Genomic DNA, 24,063 nt, shown 5'->3' on the forward strand with positions numbered 1-24,063 from the left:
GGTGGTGAACCTGTTACTCTGGCACCCTAATGGTGCCAGAGGCAGGTTTAAATAGGATCCAGACTGTGGTGATTGGCGGAGAGCGGAAGGCGGCAGTGGATAGTGAAGCGGCGTCCCGTTGCCTAGCAACGGGACTGAGACCAGGGCGCATGCGCCCAATACCCGGAAGTCCGCGGCAGCCGACAGAGGAGTCAGACGTCCGTTCCCCGTCTGACGGGGAATCAGCGGGGACGGCGTCTGACACATGTAAGGTAAAACTTTGTAATTATTTAGACCCTAGTTCCTTCCATACAATTTGTTCCAGAGGGAACAAATGTTATGGAAGGGACTAGGGTCTAAATAATTACAATTATAATTATAGTCTGCTCAATGGTTTTCTGCTCTTCTGTGCACAGGACCTGCACTAGTTAGATAATTAAGTTTGTCACCTATATAACCTGGTTTGTGGATTTAGTAGAATATTCTATGTAGGAAAGGGAGGGCAGGGTGGGCGCAGTTCACAATGTGTTGAAGGAGAGAAGTGAAGCTAAAAGTAGTCCACACTATAGGATGGGGGGCTCTATAAATGTGGTGAAACCAGCCTCCCTAGGGGAAGGAACTTTCATAAATCAATGCCCAGTTCCTCAGAGTGGAAAGCCTCCATGAACTTTCTAATGAATGGAATGAGGCTGTTTGATTTCTCCAAAGTAGAAATTTTAGCAAAATCCACACCTAGTGGAGTCACAAAAAGCCAAATAGATCACAAGCGCACATCATATGTACTGCAAGTAGACAACTGCAGGCGTGCAGAACGAAATTTGGAAAAAAAAGAATAGCCTCTTAAAGATTTGTTATGAGAAAGAAAGTGCCTAGGTATAATAACTCAAACTTTAAAGATGTAGAAACAAGGTATCAGGAAACAGAAAATAGCCTCCAGGAAATTAACCAGAGCTGGGCTGAAGGGAGCCTGGAGTTAACATAGAAGTCAATGAAAGAGGTAATGCAGAATGCAGCTGAAAAAAACTTAAGCTTACGAAAGTTGACAGACAGAAAGGATGGTTTTTCAATGAGTGCAGGATAAAAATACATGAGCGAAATGGAACCAGAAGACAAATGCTACAAGAAATACTATAGACAGCACAGAGGAATATGAACAGAAGAGAAGAGAGGCCGATTGTGGACGGGTCCTGAAAATTGACTCCGGTGTCGGGAGGGTTATTACCCGGCACCCGGCACCGGAGGGGCTAAATCACCGGCGCTAGGCGCTGCGTGAAATGTTGTTATTGAAAATGTTTTTGTTAATAAATAAAAATGTATTTAAAATTTGCGCTGCAGCGCTGGGTGGGTGGCATCCAGCACAGCAGCAAGAAAGGGGTTAAACCCCGGCGCTAGATGTCGGGGAGTATAAAAGGGTATTTTAAATAAAAATAAATGTAAAATATTTAGAGTGCTGGTGCTGCAGTGCCGGTACTTAACCGGTATGCAGCACCAGAGAGGTTAATTCCAGGTGTAACTATATGTATATTAAGTGTAAATGTGTATTTAAATGCAGTATGTATGTGTAGATATGTGTAAAAAATAAGAAAGTACTTACCCTGTGCTGGGGCTGCAGAAGCAGCTCTGGATCCTTCACCCTCCGGCAGCCAGCTTCAGTGGTTGCCGGAGGGATTTAACAACCAGCCTCCTGGAATCAAATAGGTCCAAGAGGTGCAGCGCCTCCTAGGGGTCCCAGGAAGCTACGTCCCTAGCTGGAGCTCAAATAGCTTCAACTAGCGACAGGGCATGGACTGCTGCCCCAGAATTGGCTACTCTCCCCTGGTACTAGTTACTGCCATGGAGCAGGGCCAGACTCCTGCGCCCAGTCCCTGTAAGTAACTTTGGGCGGGAGATTTAAAAGATAAATCTCTTGCCTCAGACAGACAGGCACCAGGGGAGGAGAGTGGGCTGAGCCCCCCTCTCCCTGGCAGCTCGAAGTATACTTCCCCCTGCTACTAGTATCTATGTAAAAAAGTGTTGACCTCTATGAGTTGATTCACATGCAGGCTGCATGAATCAGCCCAGATTGGTTAAAGAGACAGGAGGACGGATTACCTCCTGCTAAAACTAGTCTCCAAATGTGCATAAAAAAGGCTCTGTTTGTATTAAAAGTTATTCTTCTGATTTCATCTGACCTGAACACTGTCAATCACTGTCAATCAGTGTGACTGCGAATAAACATCACTTGCTTCAAAGACCTGCTTGAGAACATCTTCCATGCTGAAAATCCTGTGACCTACAGATTAGACCCAAAATCTGTCCCCAGCTGTTTCAGAGGTTTGGACCCAGCATCCAGTACCACCGCTACCCAGCAGCTCTAGCCGGTGTGATAGGCCAGGGAGGATTCATCGACAGCAACCCTGATCCATAGGAAGAGGTCAGGAGTACCAGACTAGGTACCCCATTAACTGGGTACACTCACAGTGTCAATTACCCAGAAGAAACCCGTTACTGGATGTAGGTAAGGAGTCCAGTGGTGGCAGCACTTGTAAGCCCCTCCTACTGTGGTGAGAGGGCGCATTTGGGATAATGTAAGGGAACAGTGGCAACAGCAGACAGGGTGGCATGGGCAGTCCATCGTGTTACACCGATATAGAGTGCAGAAAAAAGTAAATGGAATATGAGAAGCATTGGGTTACAGAGATTGAACAGCAGAATAGTAAACATGAGATGAGGAATTTCTATAAAAGAATTAAAGATATGAAGAAGGCCTTTCAACCACAAACTAACTTCTGCAATGAAAAAGAGGGGGAATCTTATAGGTAGAAAAGAGCAGATACTTAATGCTCTGAATATTTTTTACAAATTTTCAAATATGAATAAGGAGAGTGAATCCAAAGGCATAGCAGTAGAAAGAATAGATTAAGAGGAGGGATTAAAAAATATGGAAAGGACAAACTATGAAAAATTAAATGATAAGCAAGAACAGGTCCTTACACTAAAATAAGTTAACATTGGGGTTAGGGGCCTTAAAATTAATAACACCCCTGAAGAAGACATTGTTATAGCAGAAATGATAAAGTATGGAGAACAGTTGGAGATAAACTGTGCAAGATCTTTCCCCAGTCCAGGTGGGAAGCCCATCTAGTCACAAGCGTTGTAAAACTCATTTGCATTTACACAGGCTTTCTGGTTCTGACATCATAGTGGAAGGGGGCTGTGGGCATCTGAATCATGTTTAAAATGTTCTGTAAAGGTAAAAGATTTGTTCACTTTGGGGAATCAATTTCATATTGAGAAGTGTTCAAACAAATTCATGCTCTCCCAGCAGGCAACAATGTTATCATTCATGACTTTAACATTTTCCTGCTGTTTACTCCATTTCATTTTACAAGAAACTATTATATAATGTCTAAGTATGTCATTTTGTCAATTTTACAAGAATATGGATGATCTAATCCTCTCATTATCTGATAGGTTTGAAGACTATTGTACCATTCAGCCTAGATGGTTAGAGTTTCAAAAAACTAGAATATAGTCAGGGCCAGTGGGGACTGCAGCAGCCGCATCTTACCTGTTAGGGCAAGTCCTTTCTAACAGTTTGCCCTTTGCTACTATTCTTTTGCCTTCGCCAGTCTTGCTCAGGCTCTCTGTCGGAATTTGCGTCTGGCTTCCTGCTTAGCTTAACAATCCTCGCTGGCGGTTCTGCACATGTGCAGAACTTCTAATTAATTTTTTGCAGTGGAACAATGGCCTCTTGTGAGTATGTGCAGTGGGGACACATGCACCAGCTCAAAAGAGGCCTCCGCTCTTTAGAGAGCAGAGCAAGATTCCTTGAAGGGAGCAACTCAGCATTGCTGATTCCATCACCTCCGGGCCTGGTTGCAGCTGCTTCACCTGCACCCCCTGTAGTTTCACCCTTGTTTGTTTTCCAGTTAGGTATGTAATTTACAGTCTGTGCTACTCTATATGTCCTAACAAATGCCTACTTGTTTAATTTAGCTTTATTAAATCTTATCAAAAAGAGTAGAAAATACAGAAAAATATTAAGACCTAAAATATTCACAGATCCGATAATTTTGCAGTTGAGTTGAATGACTGGATCACAGGGTGCCCCATGTAGTGCAGTTGGCCAATACCAGCTTATACAAAATCATTATTGTATTTTTATCCGGCAAAGATGCATGCATGATTCAAGATGATTCATGCATTTAATGAGTATTATTTACACAAAATCTAGTGTGTATAGGAAAAATCTGAAACATCTTCAGTTTTAATAAGCTCCCAATGCTTATATTTTGCATATATAAGTGTAAATATCATTAGTTGCTTTTGCTCACCTCCATTTTATCCCAGTGTTTCTGAAACACACGAAAATAAACATTGGTGGAGCAGTGAAGGAAGTCAGATTTAAATTAAAGTTTCTTGTGGCGAGATCACTCATAAATAACTTATAGTATAATATTTAATTCAATTAATGAAGCAGTGCGCTGATGTATATAATTGCAAATATACTGATTTTTATATTGGAAGTGTATTGATTGGCACCATGCCATGTTGGGGGAAATTTATTTTGTAACCTTGCTGAAGGCAGGAAATCCAATGCTAATTAACCCCTTTTCATGTGTGAGTGACCAACATGCCTGAATGCACAAGAGGGGGCCGTTAGCCTTTCATCCTCTGTCTTAGAAAGATAGGAAACCTCTGTATAATGTAACAGCAAGTAATTTGGGAAATCACAGATAGATGGAAATTCTTTTAAATTTAAACTGTGTTAAATCAAAGTTTACAGTTTATTTTACATCCTGATATTAAACATTAAATGTAATATCTCAGACCTTGTGGGCCAGCTAGGATCAGGGGGCTGGAGCTCTGTTTGACCATGTAATTTATTATACCATCTGAACTTCTGGAGATCACTAGTACAACTAACTAGTGTGTAAAGGTCCTTTAGCAATACACATGACTGCTTGAAGATTCTGCCTGACGCCTTTTGCCTGCTGTATCCTGCGACCAACAGATAAGAGCTTACACTCAAATCAATTCCCCAGTTATCCTGTGTTGAACCCAGCTTCTCTGTGTCAATGCTCTGCCTTCTACTTAGCCGTTCTGATCCATAGTAAGCAGTCAGGAGGTACCAGCTAACCCACAGCAAAGAGGCGCTGTAGCAGCTATACCAGCTACCCAGAAGTAAGCCGTTCTAGGTGCTGTGAAAGAGCTTACTGGTGCCAGCGAGATTCTCCTACAATTATTGGGCAGTTGACATTTGCAGTGGGCAGATGTCTGGTGGCAAAGTGACACCAGTTGGAGTAAATAGTAAACAAGTTTCCTCAAGCATGGCTTATTACCACATAAATCAATATATGAACAATGTAAAAATAAATACATTTACACTCCCAGTGCTGTGACTTAACCCTTTCTGGCTCTGCACGCTGGTTACATACCGATGCCGAAGCGCCCATGCTTTAATTGCACTCATTCTTTCAAACCTGTGCCACAAACTCAAGTTCATTCAAATTGAACTGAGAATCACACATTGCTCTATGCACTACGCTGTCCAAATGTAATTATGATGGCAAGATGGTGTATCTATTTTGCACATTTATGATGTCATTTAGAGTTAAGAGCACCTGGACATGCATTTCCTGGCCCTTGGAAATGTCCCCAGAAAGTCAAATTGTGTCTAGTTTTGTTGGTTTGTGTGAGGGGACAGTTATTTTGTGCATTTGAATGATTTTTATTACGGCAGTAGATGTGCATATTCAAATCTGTTTTTCCATCGAAGCAACTAGAAGGTGCAAAATGTAATCCATTCAATGTATAAGATGAGATTTGATTTTCTCCATCTCATAGGTGGTGGAAAAATCAAGTCCTTTCGCAAGGAGAAAAAGACTATGTGCCTTCTTCACCCATTTACCTAATTTAAATAGTTTTGTCACATAAAATAAAACGTTTTCACTCATGCAGATGCTGCCATCCTGGCCCACAAATCCATTCAATTGCCATAAATAAGGTGCAATCACTTAAAAGCATACTTGCCAACATTTTTTTTTCTTTTTCCGGGAGATGCCGGCTGGGACGTGGGCGTGCAGGGGGCGGGGCTGCGAAATCGCGTCATTTTGGCCCCACCTCCGTGACGGAATGACGCAAATCGCGTCATTTTACAGCGGGGGCGGGGCTAAACGCCGCGATTCCGGGTGAATCGCGGCGTTTAAACTGAATTTTTCCCCCTTCCTATCAGGGAGATTGCCACACTCGTCCGGGAGACTCTCGCAAAATGCAGGAGTCTCCCGGACAATCCGGGAGAGTTGGCAAGTATGCTTAAAAGTAGGCCCATGATATCATAAAGAGTATTTGTGCAGCAGGATTGCACATTTTTAAATTAGTTTTATAGAATGGGATTATATTTCAGAGAAAATCAATATGGTTTTTTGATTGCCAGATGTTGAAAGCTGGACTGGATGTGATCTACTAGGACTTTGCAGCAGCTTTTAATATACAGTAGGGCTTCACGATTAGACCGTTAAAGATATTTGTACCTGACTGATAAAACAGGACCAGAGAGTGGTTATCAATGTCTCATACACGAACAGGTCTTGAGCTGATAATTGATGTATTACAGGCTGTATCCTGGAGCAGCTCCTAATTAACTTGTTTATAATGGCTTAGAAAAGGGAATTGATAGCAATATCTCTGTATTTGTAGATCACAGAATTATGTAACTAACGATTTAATTGGTGCTTGACAAGTTGAGGACTTTAGACAGGTGAGGTTCAATGTGTTAAAATACAAAGGTATGTACTTCGTGTGTACACTTTACATGCAACACTAACTTTAAAAGACAATATGTTATGCTGTTCACCCTGCCATGTCTACGGGAAAATTGGACAATTATCCTGACCCTCATTCTCCATAATAATCTAATTGAAATTGATCAAATCATTATCAAACATGGCCTGTGTGTACGGTCATCTTCTGATCATATTATCGGACTCCAGTTACACCAGAAGAGTCTCTCTGCGCAACCTGAGCACCAAACAGAAGGATTACATCCAATTTGGCTACTGACATGTGGGCCAACTTGGTCCTTGATCCTGGCAGGATTGTATCAAAGGAATCTGCTAGTATATAACATAGCAATACAATTTAATGTCAATTTGCAATAGAGCCGCAATCTTATACTGAATTAACCCTTTCATAGTTGGAGGCATTTCATACCATAAGCTCTTTACTCTTTGATATGGGGACAGTGGTATTCGTTGTTAACGCCAGAGAAGTCATAGATAAATAGCGCAAAACATTAGTTTATCCTTTCTCTGGTGTTTTTATCGTAGTTAAGGCATTAAACATTTTGATAAAAAGGTCCTGTGGCTGGATCATTTTTAAATAACTTATTGTATAAATTTATTTCAATTAGTGGTGCAGTGCGCCAATGTATATCATTGCAAATTTACTGATTTTTGTATTAGAAATGTATTGATCTCTGATGCAGTAGGCATATGTTGGAGAAAATGTGTTTTTGTAAGAAAGGAAGAAAGGAATTCCCATGCTAATTAGGCATTTTCATTTGTGAGTGACCAAGACATCTTTTAGTCTGCATGCACAGCAGGGGGTTGTCTTGACTTTAATCCTGTGTCTTAGAGAGATTGGAAATCTAACAGTAAGCAATTTAGAAAATCACAGATTGATGTAAATTTTGTTAAGTTTAAATTACATTTAAATCCAAGTATAGAGAACATATTACATCCCAATACTAATCATTGAATGTAATATCTTAGATTTTGTGGTGCCAGGTAGGAAAGTCTGCTAATTTACCCCCTGCCAACATGTGTCAGAATCAGTATACAAAGATCTTTATTTGACCATGTAATGTATTATACCATCTGTACTTCTGGATGATCACTACTACCTCCAACTAAAGTATAATGGTCCTTATAAGGACCCCTAGAGTAAATAAACATCAGTTCTTGACGATTCTGCCCGACACCTATTGCCTGCTGTATCCTGTGACCAACAGATAAGAGCTTACACTGTAATCCATTCCCTGATTGTCCTGTGTTGAGCTCTACATCTCTGTGTCAATGCTCTGCCTGCTAACGAGCAGTCCTGATCCATAGTAAGCAGTCAGGAGGTAACAGCCAACACACAGCACAGAGATGCTGTAATAGCTTTACCATGCACCTCAGAAGTAAGCGGTCCTAGGTGTCACGAAGGAGCCTAATAGTGGCAGCAAGATTCTACTACAACTGTCACGGGCACTAGGAGTTTCTACCCAGGATTCACCAGGTGTGATTATGCTTATCAGAGGGGCGGAGTTTATCACAGCGATCCTCTGAGCAGTATGGTGAATGGTTGGAACAGTACAACAACTTAGGATAAGGAATTTCAATGGAGAGTCAGCGACTTGCAGCTATGCAGCAGGAGAGTCAGCGACTTGCAGCTATGCAGCAGGAGAGTCAGCGACTTGCAGCTATGCAGCAGGAGAGTCAACGACTTGCAACTATAATGCGGAGGTAGGTATAACAACTGATGTGCAGTGAAGACTCGTGCCAGTGCAGGTAGGTAGCGGCGAGAGTCAGTGGTCTGCAGATAGCAAGTTGTACCACTGCTGTGATGGGAAGAGTTGTCCAGGTGCAGGTAGGAGCGGGAGCGTCAGCGGTCTGCGGATAGCAAGTTGTACCACTGCTGTGATGGGAAGAGTTGTCCAGGTGCAGGTAGGAGCGGGAGCATCAGTGGTCTGCGGATAGCAAGTTGTACCACTGCGGTGATGGGAAGACTTGTCCAGGTGCAGGTAGGTAGTGGGAGCGTCAGTGGTCTGCTGATAGCAAGTTGTACCACTGCGGTGATGGGAAGACTTGTCCAGGTGCAGGTAGGTAGCGGGAGCGTCAGTGGTCTGCGGATAGCAAGTTGTACCACTGCGGTGATGGGAAGACTTGTCCAGGTGCAGGTAGGTGGTGGAATAGCGGGTAGTCTGTAGCGGCAAGTATACCACTGATGAGCAAGGGAGACTCGTCCAAATGCAGGCAAGCAGCTGAATAGCAAATAGTCTGTGGCGGGTACGTTACCACTGATGAGCAGAGCAGGTTTGTACAGGTGCAGGTATGCAGCGGAATGGCAAGCAGTCTATAGCGGGTACGTTTACCACAGAAGAGCAGATAAGGCTTGTCCAGGTGTAGGCATGCAGCGGAGTAGAGGTAGTCTGTAGCGGGCAAATTTACCACGGATGAGCAGAGAGGACTTGTCCACAGCAAAACCGATCACACGAGCAGAACACAGGAAACACCTAGGAGTCTCAAGGAATGAGAACCAAGAACAGGCAACGATACTAAGGACACAGGTGCCTTAAATAGTGAGTGGTGATTGATTCACCAATAGGATTAAAAGCAAGGTTTTAAGTTCAAGAGTCCTGCACATGCGCAATCCAGTCAAGATGGCGGACGGCCGCGGCTTAGGACAGGCGCCGGCAGGAATGAGAGAGAGCCACGTACCAGACCAGAGGCACTAATCGTCCGGTGAGTGACACAACTACTGGGCAGTTGGCATTTGTGGTTGGTGAATGTCTGGTGCAAACACTCGCTAACTACATCAGACACTCGCTAGTCAGTAATAGTCGGTTACTGATGGTGAGAAAGAAACCTAGATAAACTGTGCAGGAAGAACAATTTATCCTTTATTCTTTTTTCCCCAACAGACAGGGTGTTGAAGTAAGCCCATCCAATCACAGGCCCCTTAGTAACTTTGATATTATCCAAGGTGTCTGGAACCTTAAACACTTAACAATTGTTTTTCTTATTACAGATCTATAGTTTGGAGGCTAAGATCCAATGTCAATGATGGATGGTAGAGAGCTAACTTACTAAAAGCTGATCAGACTGGTCGGACTACTGTAGGTGCTTATCAACAAACTTTGTGGAGCTGATGCGCAAATTTTAATGTGTTTTTTTTCATTCTGATGATAATTTGCCAGCACTAATAACATCTGGCTATGGAATTGTATACTGCCACCGGACAACTAGAAATGCTTTACAATACCCGTTGCTCACATACAGATGAACAGCTGTACATCTAGAGCTAACATGCTGTTCATTATCACATCCACCTAAAAAACAAAACATAATTTCCAATTTTCAATTAGCTCTCCTTCTTTTCACTAATGCACAAGCAATAACAAGATCTTTTCTGCCTTTTACAATGCGAGGCAAGCTTTTACTTATACAACAATGTTGCCTTATATTAGAATTATCAAAGTAAATTAAGATTTGTGCTGCAGTATTTTTTAACAGCAGAGGTGCTCAAATTGAGTCCTCAAGATCTATCAACATTTCATGTTTTCAAGATTTCTTTTCTCATGCACAGATGAATTAATCGATTTCTCAACAGACATAATCCTAAAAACATGACCTGTTGGTAGATCTTGAGGACTGGGTTTGAGCACCTGTCATTTACAGAAACCAACACTGCAGCTTCATCAGAGCTATCACTCCAACATGCCACAAGCACCATCACCATTCACTGAGCCAGTGTCTTAGAATTATGGCTACTGAATACCAGGCTTCAAGCAGAGAAGCAGTTTTACAGTTTGTTTGGAAGTACATGTGGTATCGGTGCATAGAAAGGATTTATTATTGTCAAGGCTACATAATCTGCACTGCTGGCCAAACCTCCTTTCCATCATTTTGATTGGTTACATTTGCCACATGTGGCTGATTATTTTCAAATTTGTAAATTGCACAAGTAAACAAGCTGATCCTTGTCATTGCTGCAATCTAATTTAACATTTTGGAACCCACTGTGGGGACTGCATTTAATCTCCCAACTGGATGGGCTTATTCTATGTTTAACGCAGCAGGATTGACAAAGAGAGCTCTTGTGATCAGTACAGAGACTGAGAGATACAGAGTGGGAGGAGGGAGACACTGTTATTAGTTCTAAAACTTTAAATATGTGAAGTTAATATTGTGATCTATAATTTTTGTATTACATAAATATGAACAAATACATTGAATGGTAATTAATACATAATAAACTTTCAATTAACAGTGCATTAAATACAATCTTCAATCTACAATCATCAGGCTATCATCTTGTTAAATTTTTGTCTATTCTTCAAGTCTAGTGTAACATGCACTCCCTATAATAGGCTGTTTATTCTCTAAAGCACAGACTGGAAATTATGGTTTTGCATTGCATTGACTGGACAAAGGTGGCTGTGTCTATCTAGTTCTAAGAAGGGCTTTAAACTTTGACTCAGTAATTTTTAATGACTGAAACTATTTCAGCTTAATAACTGAAAAACAAGTTGACAATATCTGATGGAGTTGGTCTGTTTTTAAAATAAGTATGGCAAATAGATTAAACATCACATAAATATATTATTTTTAATAACAAACTCAGTAAGTGGCATGGAAATATTGTAATTATCCTATTTGGCAGATTAAAATTTAACATCATAAAGTTCTTTGAATAATAATTAAGTAGAACATAATAAAATAACTTTCTTCTGAAAACAAGCAGCTTTTATTGTCAACTAGCCCATGTATTAAAGGGTTGTTAAGAATAAACTTAGCTAAAGTTTCAGTGAATAAGACAAAAGTGTGTAGGTAGAATGGGTTGTCTTCATAATCTCCCCTATAGCTATTTATGGGGTCCTAAACAGTTCATTCAAATTTTAAGGATGAGGTAGATGAAAGATAAAATTGCTCAAAATATAAATCTATTCTACTGCTGTTACTAAAGTACTGTATTGAATCACTGAATAAATAATAAACATCTTCTCCTACCCTCTTGTCACTATTTACTTTGGAACAGAGGAAGAGGACCTGAGCTCTCACAGACCACTCACCCTCTCCTATCTACAACAGGCAATAAATATGAGTACCCTCACTTGAAAGAGGGAACTTTTCGTCTATCTAAGAAGGTTCCACCATAATTCTAAGTGCCAGGTAAAGGGAGACAGAGACTCTAAACAAGCCCCCCCTCCCCCCAGTGGCACTGTTACCTTTTTTCTATACATACATGGAAAGTGATCAGGATTATCATATAGCCCCATAACTTGAAGATGAGTATAATTCATTCCTCACTATCTTGGGGCAACCTGGAGAATGAACCACTTGTTCTTCACTGCAAAGGGGTTAATGCACCATTGATGTTGTGTAGTTTTCCTGACTCCTTTATGAAATACATTTGTTTAGTTATTGCACTTGTGTTCCTCATGTGGCCTGTCCAGTAATTTGTCTGTCTATGGATATCTTCAGTGCACACAATCCTTGCCTGAGAAACAACTCATTATAAACCTAATCAGATTCCTTGGATTTTGACCACTGTTACTTATGTCTGTATTTGATATTTGCCTACTCCGACCTCTGACTGTTCTGTGACTTTACATTACTACTGCCTGCCACTGATTTTATATATTTTCTCAATGTCAATCACCAGGGCCGCAGGAGTCCACATCATATACCTGTTCTTACAAGGGGAATGGCACATACCACAAGCTTTTTGGAACACAAAATTTTCAGCCACCAACCAGATCATGATGATTTATTTGCCTAAAGCCTCTGCACTAGCTGTATGACATCAATATACACTATTATTTATTATTCTATTTACTATTTTTTAATATTATATTATTTATAAGGTGCTGACAAATTACTCAGCGCTGTACATTGAGGAGATCATGACATGACAGAAAACAAATTACATACAATGACATGCAACAGAAGGTAAAGATGGGCTTACCCAAATAAGTTTACAATCCATGATACAGAAGATAGCAAAATAACAAATGGTTGGGAAAGTGTGAGTGGCAGCTGTTAGGCAGCAGCATTATCAGCCTCCAATAATAAAGTAGTCATAGACATGTCTATCGGTGGTGTAGTACAGATGGAATGAGGAGAGACAACAGAAAACAGAGACACAAAACATGAACTAATGTCTGTAGAAATCCTAAGCTGCTGGCAACCATAACTGTCAATCACCATTTACCATACCATAAAGGAGCCTCCTTCCTCTCCTGTTCTTAGAGGAGAATTTCACTTTCATTCTGCACAGACACTCTTGTGTAATCTTTCAGTTCATAGTAACTGTGTGTAGCCCAGTGTTTTTTTTTTAGTATCAAGCTCACTACTTAAAAAAGAGTAAGGACAATTGTTCCCCATGTTCGATGGCAGCTGTTGTTAGCGTGGAAGCAGCGGTGAGCACCAAAGGAGAGATAGAGATGGCAATAGCAATAACAGTTGACAGCAGTAACAGTTAAATTCACTGAATGCGGGAGCTGAACTGAGATGGTATTTCTATTGATCCTCTAAACAACCTTGTTCTTGATGTGATGAGACTTCTCGGCACTACCATGAAATTTCCCACTGTCTTCACAAATTTTTAGATATTTTATATTTGTGGGAAGATGATTATCTGGAAGGTGTCACACGCCAGGCGATCAGGCTGCACACCCGATCCCCAGCGCATTTACCTGGCACCGCCGACAGCTCCCTTCTTCCCAGCCGCCACCATATTCATTTCGGGTCTGCGCATGCACCTTTGCTCCATACCTATTGTATTTTGGCTCCAAAATTCAAAAGGCACTTCCTCCTGATGTTTGGTGCCTCTTTCTCAGGCGCGGTCTCCGCACTGACACTTGGTGCAGAAGACGGACGCCTACCCCCTCTCGGCAGCCTATTCCCCTGCACGGTGTGTGTGCGCATGCTCTGTTCAGTCGCATCCCGTTGCTAGGCAACGTGGCAATTTCTCAGCTCACCTGACCAATCATGGTGCACATTAGGGTTTATATAGCGCCCTCTGACACCTGTAAGGTGCCAGAGTATTGGTTCACTCCTACTCCAACGCTTCCTGAACTTCTGATCCTGTGTTCTTCGTTTCTGACTCGGTTCCTGTTACCATTCTCCTGTGTTACGTTTTATACTTCGCTGCTCGGCTGGTTTGACTATTTGGCTTGACCTGACTCCTCCCTGTGTACCGCATCTCTCGTTTGGCTTTGACCTGGACTGTCTGACTACGCCTGTCTACTACTTTAGCTACACCGGTGACTGTCTTGGAGAACCCCGACCTGCGTACCCTCTGCAACTAAGGCCAAAACCCCTTGCGGGGGTCCCTGGTAAATAGGGGGTACTTTAGACTCCACACCTCCCTGTTCAGTTGCGCTATTACCGGTTAGCAGCTATCTCTCCAATTCCGTGACACTGTTCTTTTAGTTACTCTCAGGTGCTATACGTGGCTCCATTTTCTCCTGCTGTTTTTTTTTCCCTTCTGGTGGACTGCATTTCATTTCTACCTGTTGACTACAGAGCTGACACTCTACAGAGTATTTCGCCGCTATGCCAGTGGTAACCTGCTGACTGCAGAGCCGACATTCGGCAGAGAATTCATCGCCATTCCAGTGGTAACCTGCTGACAGCAGAGCTGACATTCCACAGTGTACTTACCGCCATTCTAGTGGTAACCTGTTGTCCGCAGAGCTGACACTCTACAGAGCATTTCGCCGCCATTCCAGTGGTAACCTGCAGGTCACAGAGTTCATACTTCACAGTATACTCGCCGCAATTCCAGTGGTAACCTGTTGTCCGCAGAACTGATGCTATACACAGTATTTCACCGCCATTCCTCCAGTGGTAATCTGCAAACCTCTACTTCTTCTCTCCTCGTGTTGTCTGCCATTGCTGACCATCTCTGCACATTCCCCTAAAGGTTTCGCCTAGTACTCTTAGTAGGGGCCGGGGCCTGTGGGACAGATGCAGCAAAGACCAAATAGCCTTGCGACGGTCCCTGGTTAATATCGTCTCCCCGTTAGACTCTGCGCCTTACTTGAGTAGTGCTAATCTAGGCAAACCAAAGGATCCATTACCAAACCGTGATAGAGGGTATGGCACAGAGCTGATCTAAACTATAGCCAACTGTAACTGTAATGTCATTTATATGCCACCATACAGCAAAATTCAATTTGATGCAGTGCTGTAAAATGAATTATTCCGGCACAGTTTACCAGCCCAGTTACACTTGCAGTCTAGTTTTTGTACCTTGGTCAGAGGGAGACAAAGTGAGATTTCAAAGGTCAAAAGTAGCCGGGAGATAGGATGTTCTCTGCGGCTCCCAAAATCTTTGAATAGGAATTTGCATAATAATAATAATAATAATAATAATAATAATAATAATAATGTAAGAACTTATTCAGGAAGTATAAGGCTGCCATTGTTACTTAAACAACATGGATTGTATTTTATATGTTAAGTATAATTTGTCACAAGGAACCATGAATGCCAAACAATTTTCTGTATACTTGGAACTTGGGTTCAGCATATTCTGGATCAGGTTGAGCCCAGCTCTGTCAAACCTGATGTCTAGTCACTTTGATTAGGGGATACCTCATGTTCCAGATGTCCACAAACTCTTGTTCCCTGGATCAATTATGTCAACTGCTTATTTTTGCTCAATATAACTATAGATACAATTCTTTATATGAAAGGCATGAAATCCATTTTTAAATCCATCCAGCGATTCTGCTCTTACTGCCTACAGTTGAACTGTCCTCACAGTGAAAAACTCCATTGTATGTTAGCAGTGAAAAAATGTTTTCATGCAGTAATTCAGTCACTCCAATAGTAGTAATAGAGGAAGTCCCCTTCTTAGCTATACAGTTCTTTATTTAAAGGACATTAGTCAGGTCACCTCTATGGTACCTTTTTTTTTAACAAATTAAACAACCTAAGTTTCTCAATCATTTCATTATAATTTAGTTCTCGTTTGTCTCTTATATCCTGGTACACAAAAATGTATCACCTATTTAAGATGTATTTTGACATTTGATTTATGCAAGGATTTCTTTTATTCTTGAAACATTTGCCTAGCACTCGGTGCTACCTTCTTAGATTAATGACTACTAACATACCTAAGTCATTTTCCATCAAAGATCTCTCCAGTGTATCCCATCTAATGTATAAGTAGTACAATTATTACAATGTCCGAAATATCTTATCTTAATACATTATTCTACAGTGAACCTTGTGTGCTATGTCTCTGCCCAACTTGTCATTTGGTCCTAATCCTGCTGTAGTGATTTAATGTAATTACAAAGCTGAAATTTATCTGCAAATATGGACATCTAGTTCGTAGACCTTCTAGAAGACTATTGATAAAGACAATGAAAAGGACAGGGTTCAGTACTAAACGCTGAGACATTCTACTAATATGTTTAGCTCAATATGCGTATGTTTCTTTTACAGCACCCCTCTGCTTTCTATATCTTTGTTAGTAACAGAAATCTGTGACAGGATGGACCGCCTCTACCACCCTGTCTGTTGCTGCTGGGAACGGGCTGGGCTTACTTTGCCACCGTTCCCTTTCGGAATCCAAAACTCGCCCTCTCACTGCAGTAGGAGGGGCTTACAAATGCTGCCACCAATGGAATCCTTTACCGGCATCCAGTACCAGTTTTCTTCTGGTTAACTAACGCTGCAAGTGTACCCCATTACTGGTGTAACTGGGCTGGTACGCCTGACCTCTTCCTATGGATTAGGGTTGCTCTGGGTGGATCCCCCCTGGCCTATCACACTGACCAGAGCTGCTGGGGGTGGCAGAGTGGTGGTACTGGATGGTTACTCAGTTCCCCAGTGATTTGACTAGCAACGATATGGCTGAATTTAATACTTTGTCAGGCCAGGTGCATATGCGTGAACCAGCTTGCCGGTTCACATATGCTCAGTGGAATTGAGCTACCAGTTCCATTTTTAATAAACATAGAGTCTTCCGGGATGGGGTGCTAGCATTCAGCCACCTATCGAAAATCAGCAACCATCAAGCCATCAAACCAGCTGTATCAGCTCTAAAAAGTGTCCACACCATCAGCAGAGAAGTGAACAGGCAAGTGGTAGTGTTTTCTCCAGCTCCATGGCACATACCCTGGAGTTCATTGACATAATGTTTGGCGCCCAGATTACAGCCAAGAGCAAGCTCAGCAATATCACCTAAACAGGTGGATATTGATGAGCCCCAAGCTCCTCTGTTCAACTATCCCAATACAGGTCAGGTGGTGGTGAGAACTCTAACAGAGGAAAGATGTAGGATCCATGATGGTGCTCTGTCTCCCTGAACCTGAGATAAACCCACAGAGAACTTTGTAGCATTACTTCTAAGTACAGACCATCCAGGTGCTTACCCCTACACATTTGCTGCAAGCAGATTCATATTGATATTTGCAGGAGTAATTGAGGAGAGGTTGGCATGTAGAGGGAAACTTGTTGTATGTTGTTTTACTGTGCCAACATGTATTGAACTTATAACACACTTTAGCTAAGCAGACGTTTTCTGTATGAAACACATTGCAATATTTTCTATAGACACTGGAGGGCAGCATCAAACTTGGTGGTGAATTACTTTACACCTATGCTTATCTAGTCAGAGCAAAGAAAATGTTTACTTTTTGATATTATAATTTGCACTGACTGATTTTGTCCCTATGTAACATCATCTGGACATGATACAATTTTTTCTGTTATAGCTATGGAGAGATTCATAGTGAGAGCTCCTCATGGTGGACATGCTACTAAAGCAACAAAAAAATCCAACCCAAGAACAACACCCTCTCATGAAAGATAGGATTCCATGGACATGGAACTAGACCCAACAAAATACAGCTCCCAAGCAGTAAAGAGAGCACTGTAAATTTCAGAAATGATTTCCCCATTGCTGGATAAATAGATTAGCCAGTCTCAAAGAATCAATTGATTCAGCTATCATACAAATATCCAATCATGATCGCTACATTACAGAGACGGAGCAATGGATATAAATAGCAGAAGATGACATGGTAGAGGCGAAAAACCTTCCACATACACACAAATCAACCATAAATGTACTCCAGGATAAGCTCTAATACCTGGGGAACAGAACGAGAAGAAACAATCTCAGAATTATTGTTCTTACAGAACATATTAAAACTAAAGGACTTATGCAATTTGTTTCAGTATGGCTGCCTACAGAACTTGGCCTCAATGTCAACACTGATCCAATTATGGTAGAAAGAGTCCATAGAATTAGCCGAGAAGAAAATGGAGAAGAAATGTAGACAGATTGTGACAGGTCTAACAGACGCAAGGTAATGTTTATTCTTTTTCTGACTACGTGTTTTATTAGTATATTTAATGTGCTTATTTTGTCTGAGTCCCACAATTAAGACATGGCATTTATTGTCATGTTCTTTTTCATTGTTACAGAGTACTACAGTTAGTGCTGAACTATATTGATTACCTAATACAGCCCAAGTAGTCAGTAACTTTTCAATTATGCTTTGTTTGCTATTCATTGCAGCCCAATTGGTTGCAACAGTTGTTTAAAAAAGAAAAAGAAAGGAAGTTTCTAATAATATGTTGCTCTAGATTAGAACATGTATGTCCTAACAGGTAGTTTGTTTTATTTTTATACACAAAGAGATATGCACTTTTTCCCATTACTCACTCGCTGGGGTGAGCCAGGGCTTAACTAAAGTTTAGTTAATATTTATCTGACATACAAAAGGAGTATTTGTTAATAGCCAATATTTTTAAATAAAGGAATAGTGCATGATAACATGCAAAATACACAGTATATAAGATGTGTATCTTGGAATGTGGGTGGTCTAAATACGCAGCTGAAAAGAAATAAAACTGACATAGTCCTACTTCAAGAAACCCACTAGCGCAGGGACAAATCCAACTCTTTTTTAAACATACATGGATTAGAAACTATAAGGCAGCCTCATATACAACTAAGCAGAGAGGGGTCATACTACTATTTAATAAATACATTCAATATACCATTCATGATAGTAAACTAGATTCAGAGGGCAAATTTCTCTTCCTCAAGCTAAAACTTGAAAGTGAGAATTAAACCATTATTAGTGGTTACAGACCTACCGGTTCTAATCAACTTTTCTTTTCTGAATTGTATACTCAATTACAAGACTGGGTTGAGGGACGTTTTATAATGGGTGGCAATTTCAATACCATCTACAATTCAGCACTGGACAGGTCAATTTGTTAAATAAGAGACAGCAGAGCAGCATTATATCTAAATGTGATAAAAGACTCATTACTACTTATTGATACATGGAGATATCTACACCCTGTGGATAGACAATACACATTGGGTCTGATTCTTTAAGGAAAGTAAGGCAAAAAAAGGAGTAAGTTTTCTCCTGGACAAACCATATATTACAATGCAAGGGGTGCAAATTAGTTTATTGTTTTGATCATAATGTAAATACTGACTGCCTTATCATGTAGCACACAATTATTTTTACACTGAAATTCAAAGTTGATCTAGGACATTCCCCACTCCAAGTTTAAATCTGTCATCACATTTTAAAATTTGCATACCCCTCCAATGCAACATGGTTTTTGCCAAAGTACAAAGTTACTCATTTGTTTTGCTTTCCTTTCCTTAATGAATCAGGCACATTCTATTCCCAAACACACAACATATCAAGAAGAATTAATTATTGGCTGATTTTGACTAGTTTACATCTCAAAAAGCGTTATTTGTCTCAGAAAACATTGTGATATCAGATCATGCTACAATTTGGTTCACTTTTAAAATAGAAAAAAAGTAGATAATCCTATTTGTAGCTCTTTTTACTAGGGATGTGCACCGGCCACTTTTGGTGTCTCGTGTTTTGTGTTTTGGATTCAGATTTGCTTGAGGTTTTGGGTTCGGATTTGTTTCGCAAAACACCTGACGAAAGGTTTTGGTTCGGATTTAAGGTTTTGGATTCGGATTTATTTTGAAAAAAACATAAAAAGTGCTAAAAACCAGTTTTGTGGTTTTTTTTTTTCACTCCTACGCTATTATTAACCTCAATAACATTCAATAACAATCATTTCCACTAATTTCCAGTCTATTCTGAACACCTCACAATATTGTTTTTAGGCCAAAAGGTTGCACCGAGGTAGCTTGAGCACATAATGCCAAAAAAAGAGGTACAAGATGGAATTGTTCTGGGCCCTCCCTCCCACCCCTCGCGAGATTCGACGCGAGGCTTGGACGACAGAGCCTCGTTTTCAATTTTTTGCCCGCCGGAAATATCCGAACAGTGCTCGGATCCCGTTCGGATCCGCACTGTTTGGGTGGGCTCGGATTAGCGGAATCCGAGCCCGCTCATCTCTACTTTTTACTGGCATTTCCCCTTCCTATCTAGCCTCATCAGAGATATTTAAAATTACAGCTGGAATATCATTTCCTGAATTAGATGGTAACCATGAACATATACAAGATATTAATTTATTTTTTGATCCAGTTTTAAGAGGTTATATTGTATCTTATATGGCTCAAAATAAAAGAAAATATCAATGTCTCCTTGCCTTGAATGCAGAATCAGCCCCACCACTGCAGCAAAATTACATTTTCATTGTGGGAGCAAAATTATGTGATTGACCGCGTTCCACCTTCGCATGCTGTTCTGCCATGCCCCCTGATCGGGATCTTCTGGACTTTAATAATTAAAAGTTGGCAAGTATGGGTTCAGGTATGTACACATCTTTTGATTTGGAGCAGCTTTCAATCCAGTTATACATCTCATTGCACTCTTACAGTCTAACCCTATCACCTTTCCTGCTAGCTAATAAATATAACCCATTGATCCATTCTGTGTGTACAGCATGGAGGCAAATAATTTCTAAATTGAAGGTTTCTTCCAGAGATTCTCTCTTCTATCCAATAGCTTCTAACTCCAATTTTTAAAATCTTGTAAAATAATACAATACTAGTTAAACAAGACTGCAATTCCACAATCAATTTTTATATGTTAATACCCTAAAACCATTAAAATCTAATAAATTAACCAGGGCCTGATTGAGGGTTCAGGCCACCCTAGGCTAATACACTCACAGTGCCCCCTCGACTTCCATGACAGGCTAATACCCAGTAGGTAAAAACAAAGTTGTTCTTCATTTAAAATATGGCTTAATAAATAACCCCTTCACCATCCCCAATGTTTAAGTCCCAGTTTGAATTATGTCCCACTGGGTATTTTTCCTACTCCTCAAGTTAAAGCCATCTTTTGATGGTGTTAACCACGTGCTTGCATAGGTCTGTTGCCCAGCAGTGGAGAAGCATAGTAGCAGCAGCTCACCACTTCCTGGTTCCTCTTCTGCAGGCTGCTTCAACGTGCATGACTTGCAACAAGCAGTAATAAAAATTAATAGTTTTCACTAGATTTAAACACTGATTAATAAAAAGGCCCCTAAGTTTCACTACGGGTGTCTGAATACATAGAGGATAGCCCTTAAAACATTTCTTTCTTGGTTCCAGTACTCACCATGTCCCTGCACTTTAGTTTTCTTAATAACAGTGGGATGTTTGCATGTTCACTTGCCACTGGTATGATGTTATGCTACTACAAGTACTACAGTGCTTCACTATCACTACTGTACTTTAGAATGGCAATGGTTCCAATAAGCAGAACATTGAAAACTAAACCATGTGATGAATTCCATCCTGCATTCTGATTGGCTGTTAGCACTTTCCAAGCCAATTTCATTAACTTTTTTGAGCTCATATTTGCAAATTGTTTTGCAAGTTGAAATGTGCTGATAATGGTAGAACCCTATACTCTTGTCAAATTGAATCAAACTCTTACAGTGTATATAATTTAATGAAGTACCTTCAATATGCAAGAAATTGACTGTTAACATATTGATGTTTCAATTCCAAAGTACACCCATCATCATTTGCTGATCAGTTGTTCAAATCAACACCTAATTCTTTCCAGTATGTGAGCTGGCTACACTGCATATATCAGGCCCCAGCTACCAAATTTCCACCAACAACAGCACCCCTCAATTGGGACAGATTTTATTTATCTAACAAAACAATAAGACATGGAATTCCTTTTGTAAAATGAAATATTTTTTGCCTGTCAATGATCATTTAGACAATTAATTGGTCCACTAAAGGTACTTATGCTTACATCTTCCAGTAAATCAGTTCATACCCTAAACCTACTGTAACACCTTACATGGACTAAGATAACTAGATTTCTTTTTATGCATCCAAAGTCCAAACACCCATGATATAGAAACTTTTACATATCCATTTTTGAAAGTTTCAAAGTGACTTTTCATATAGGTTAAAGTTGAATTTCAGATTTAATGGCCCTTTACTGTAATCTACTTCTAGCTTGCTATAATTATTTTGTTAGAAAAATATTAACCAGACTGCTGTCCTGGTGACTAATACTCTGTATTGAGTGTAGAGTACAAATATCTAACAAGAATTTGGGTGGTGGCATGCAGAGATAACGTGGCAAAGCACAAAGGGATGTGAAGAAAGTTATCAGGTAAAAGATTAAAAAGCGACCTGTTCCCAGAAGCAAATGACAAGGTTATGATACAGTTTGGAGAAATAAAAAAAATAGTCTGCTTCCACTTGAAAACTATTTGTTACGTATACAGCTCTCACATATATAACCAGTACAGGCACAGTTAGTAAACATATGATACTGTTTATATACAAACAGCGAAGCTATCACACACCTATTTACAACCTTTTCAAACTATACCCAATTGTAAAGCGCTACAGAATTTGCTGGCGCTATATAAATAAATGTTGATGATGTTGATGATATACAAATGTAACATAATATTCAGAGTTTACTATAAGAGCAGTGTTGATAGTACAATCTTTCCCTAATACACATATTATTAAAAAATATCCTCTAACAAGTAAGAAAGAGTATAAGTATTAAATAAAAATACACAAATGACAAGTGTATATTACATCCCTACATGCAGACAACGTAGCTATAAAGCAGGCCCCATTACCTTCTGATCTACAGACTTGCAGGCTCTGCTCTCCCCCTCCTCCCTGTACCACGTCTACACAGAATCCAGGGATAGAATGCAGGCAGCTGTAAAGTAGACAGAAGACTCACTGTCCCATCTGGGATGAGGGGGCCTGTCCCTCCTACAGCTGGCTTGATTCGCTTTACCAATAACAAGCTAGAAGCAGTGATTGTGAGGCCGCCCTAACTCTCCACCATACAAGAACAAGAAGCAGCTTATTCTGTAGTGAGGAAATAAACATTCGCTGCTCTTTTAACTTTCAAAACTGCAACTTAAAGATTTTTAATTATTTGCAAAATGTGGAAATGTATTTTATGTCCACTGCCCACCCAAACCCATGTAAATTGATTCAACAATGGAATATAGTTACATTGCTGCCCTGCCCTAAAAGAATATTTAGTAGTAAGAAGCTTTATTTTAATCATTTAGTCTGTCTATTCTACTCCCCTTCTGCCTACGTTAATTACAAGAATGCTACAAACATGTTATAAAAATAGTTCCCACATCTGCTGAGAATTTTTTTCAAACATTTACCTTAAGAGAAAATACTTGGAAAAACTTTAGCAAATCATTGACAGTGTAAATATTATCTCTGGTGCCTCCCTTGTCCGGAAAGTTGCCTCTCTTATAATATATTAGAGCACATTCATGTACAGAAAGGTCTGTATCATATTTGCAGAGTATGATTAAAAAGATTGATTAGTGATTGGAGGGCTTGTCTTAAATAATTCCATCAATAATCAATAATATTAATTCTGTACAGAACTTCCCATTTTTTATTAGGGCATGGTGTGTGTCAGGGGTGGATTAGGAACTTAAAATGGCCCTGGTAAAAAACCTGAATGGGGCCTCATGTATGTGGGACCAAGTAAATAGTAGGTGGGGCCAACACAAACATAGGTAAGGTTAGCACATTGTGAGCCCTTGTCACGTCAGTGGCAGGCGAGGCCAATGCAACACGTAGTGGGCAGACTCAGCACACTAGTGGATAGATGGAGAACATGCATCAGTTAGAGTTAGTGGTGCAGCTTAATCCAGCAGCAGGGAGTTCCCTGAGTTAGAATTAATGTGTTGTGTCTGGGAAGTCCTTGCTATTGCATGAAGCCTGACAACTATGATATAGATCATTCTAACTGGGGTCTCATAACTGACAATTTCCCACTGATTCTAAAGACTAGCGGTATTAAAAAAATGTAAAAAATTTATATTACCTCTGCTTACCTGTATGCAAATCTTTGGGATATACCAACCATGGTGGTTAACTGTGATTACTTGTAAACACTAG

The 24,063-nt window shown here is 40.3% G+C and overlaps 1 protein-coding gene across 1 annotated transcript in view; it reads right to left on the reverse strand.

The window, feature by feature from the left end:
• The window catches only part of PHLDB1 (pleckstrin homology like domain family B member 1), a 240,117-nt gene extending 217,258 nt beyond the window's left edge, over window positions 1-22,859 (reverse strand). Inside the window, exon 1 of the mRNA XM_075191275.1 lies at window positions 22,758-22,859. The gene's annotated coding sequence lies outside the window, so the exon portion shown is untranslated. The remainder of the gene's footprint in view (window positions 1-22,757) is intronic.
• Between the last annotated feature and the right edge of the window lie 1,204 nt (window positions 22,860-24,063).

The sequence above is a fragment of the Mixophyes fleayi genome, chromosome 11, assembly GCF_038048845.1.
Source record: "Mixophyes fleayi isolate aMixFle1 chromosome 11, aMixFle1.hap1, whole genome shotgun sequence".
NCBI classification, from domain to species: Eukaryota; Metazoa; Chordata; class Amphibia; order Anura; family Limnodynastidae; genus Mixophyes; species Mixophyes fleayi.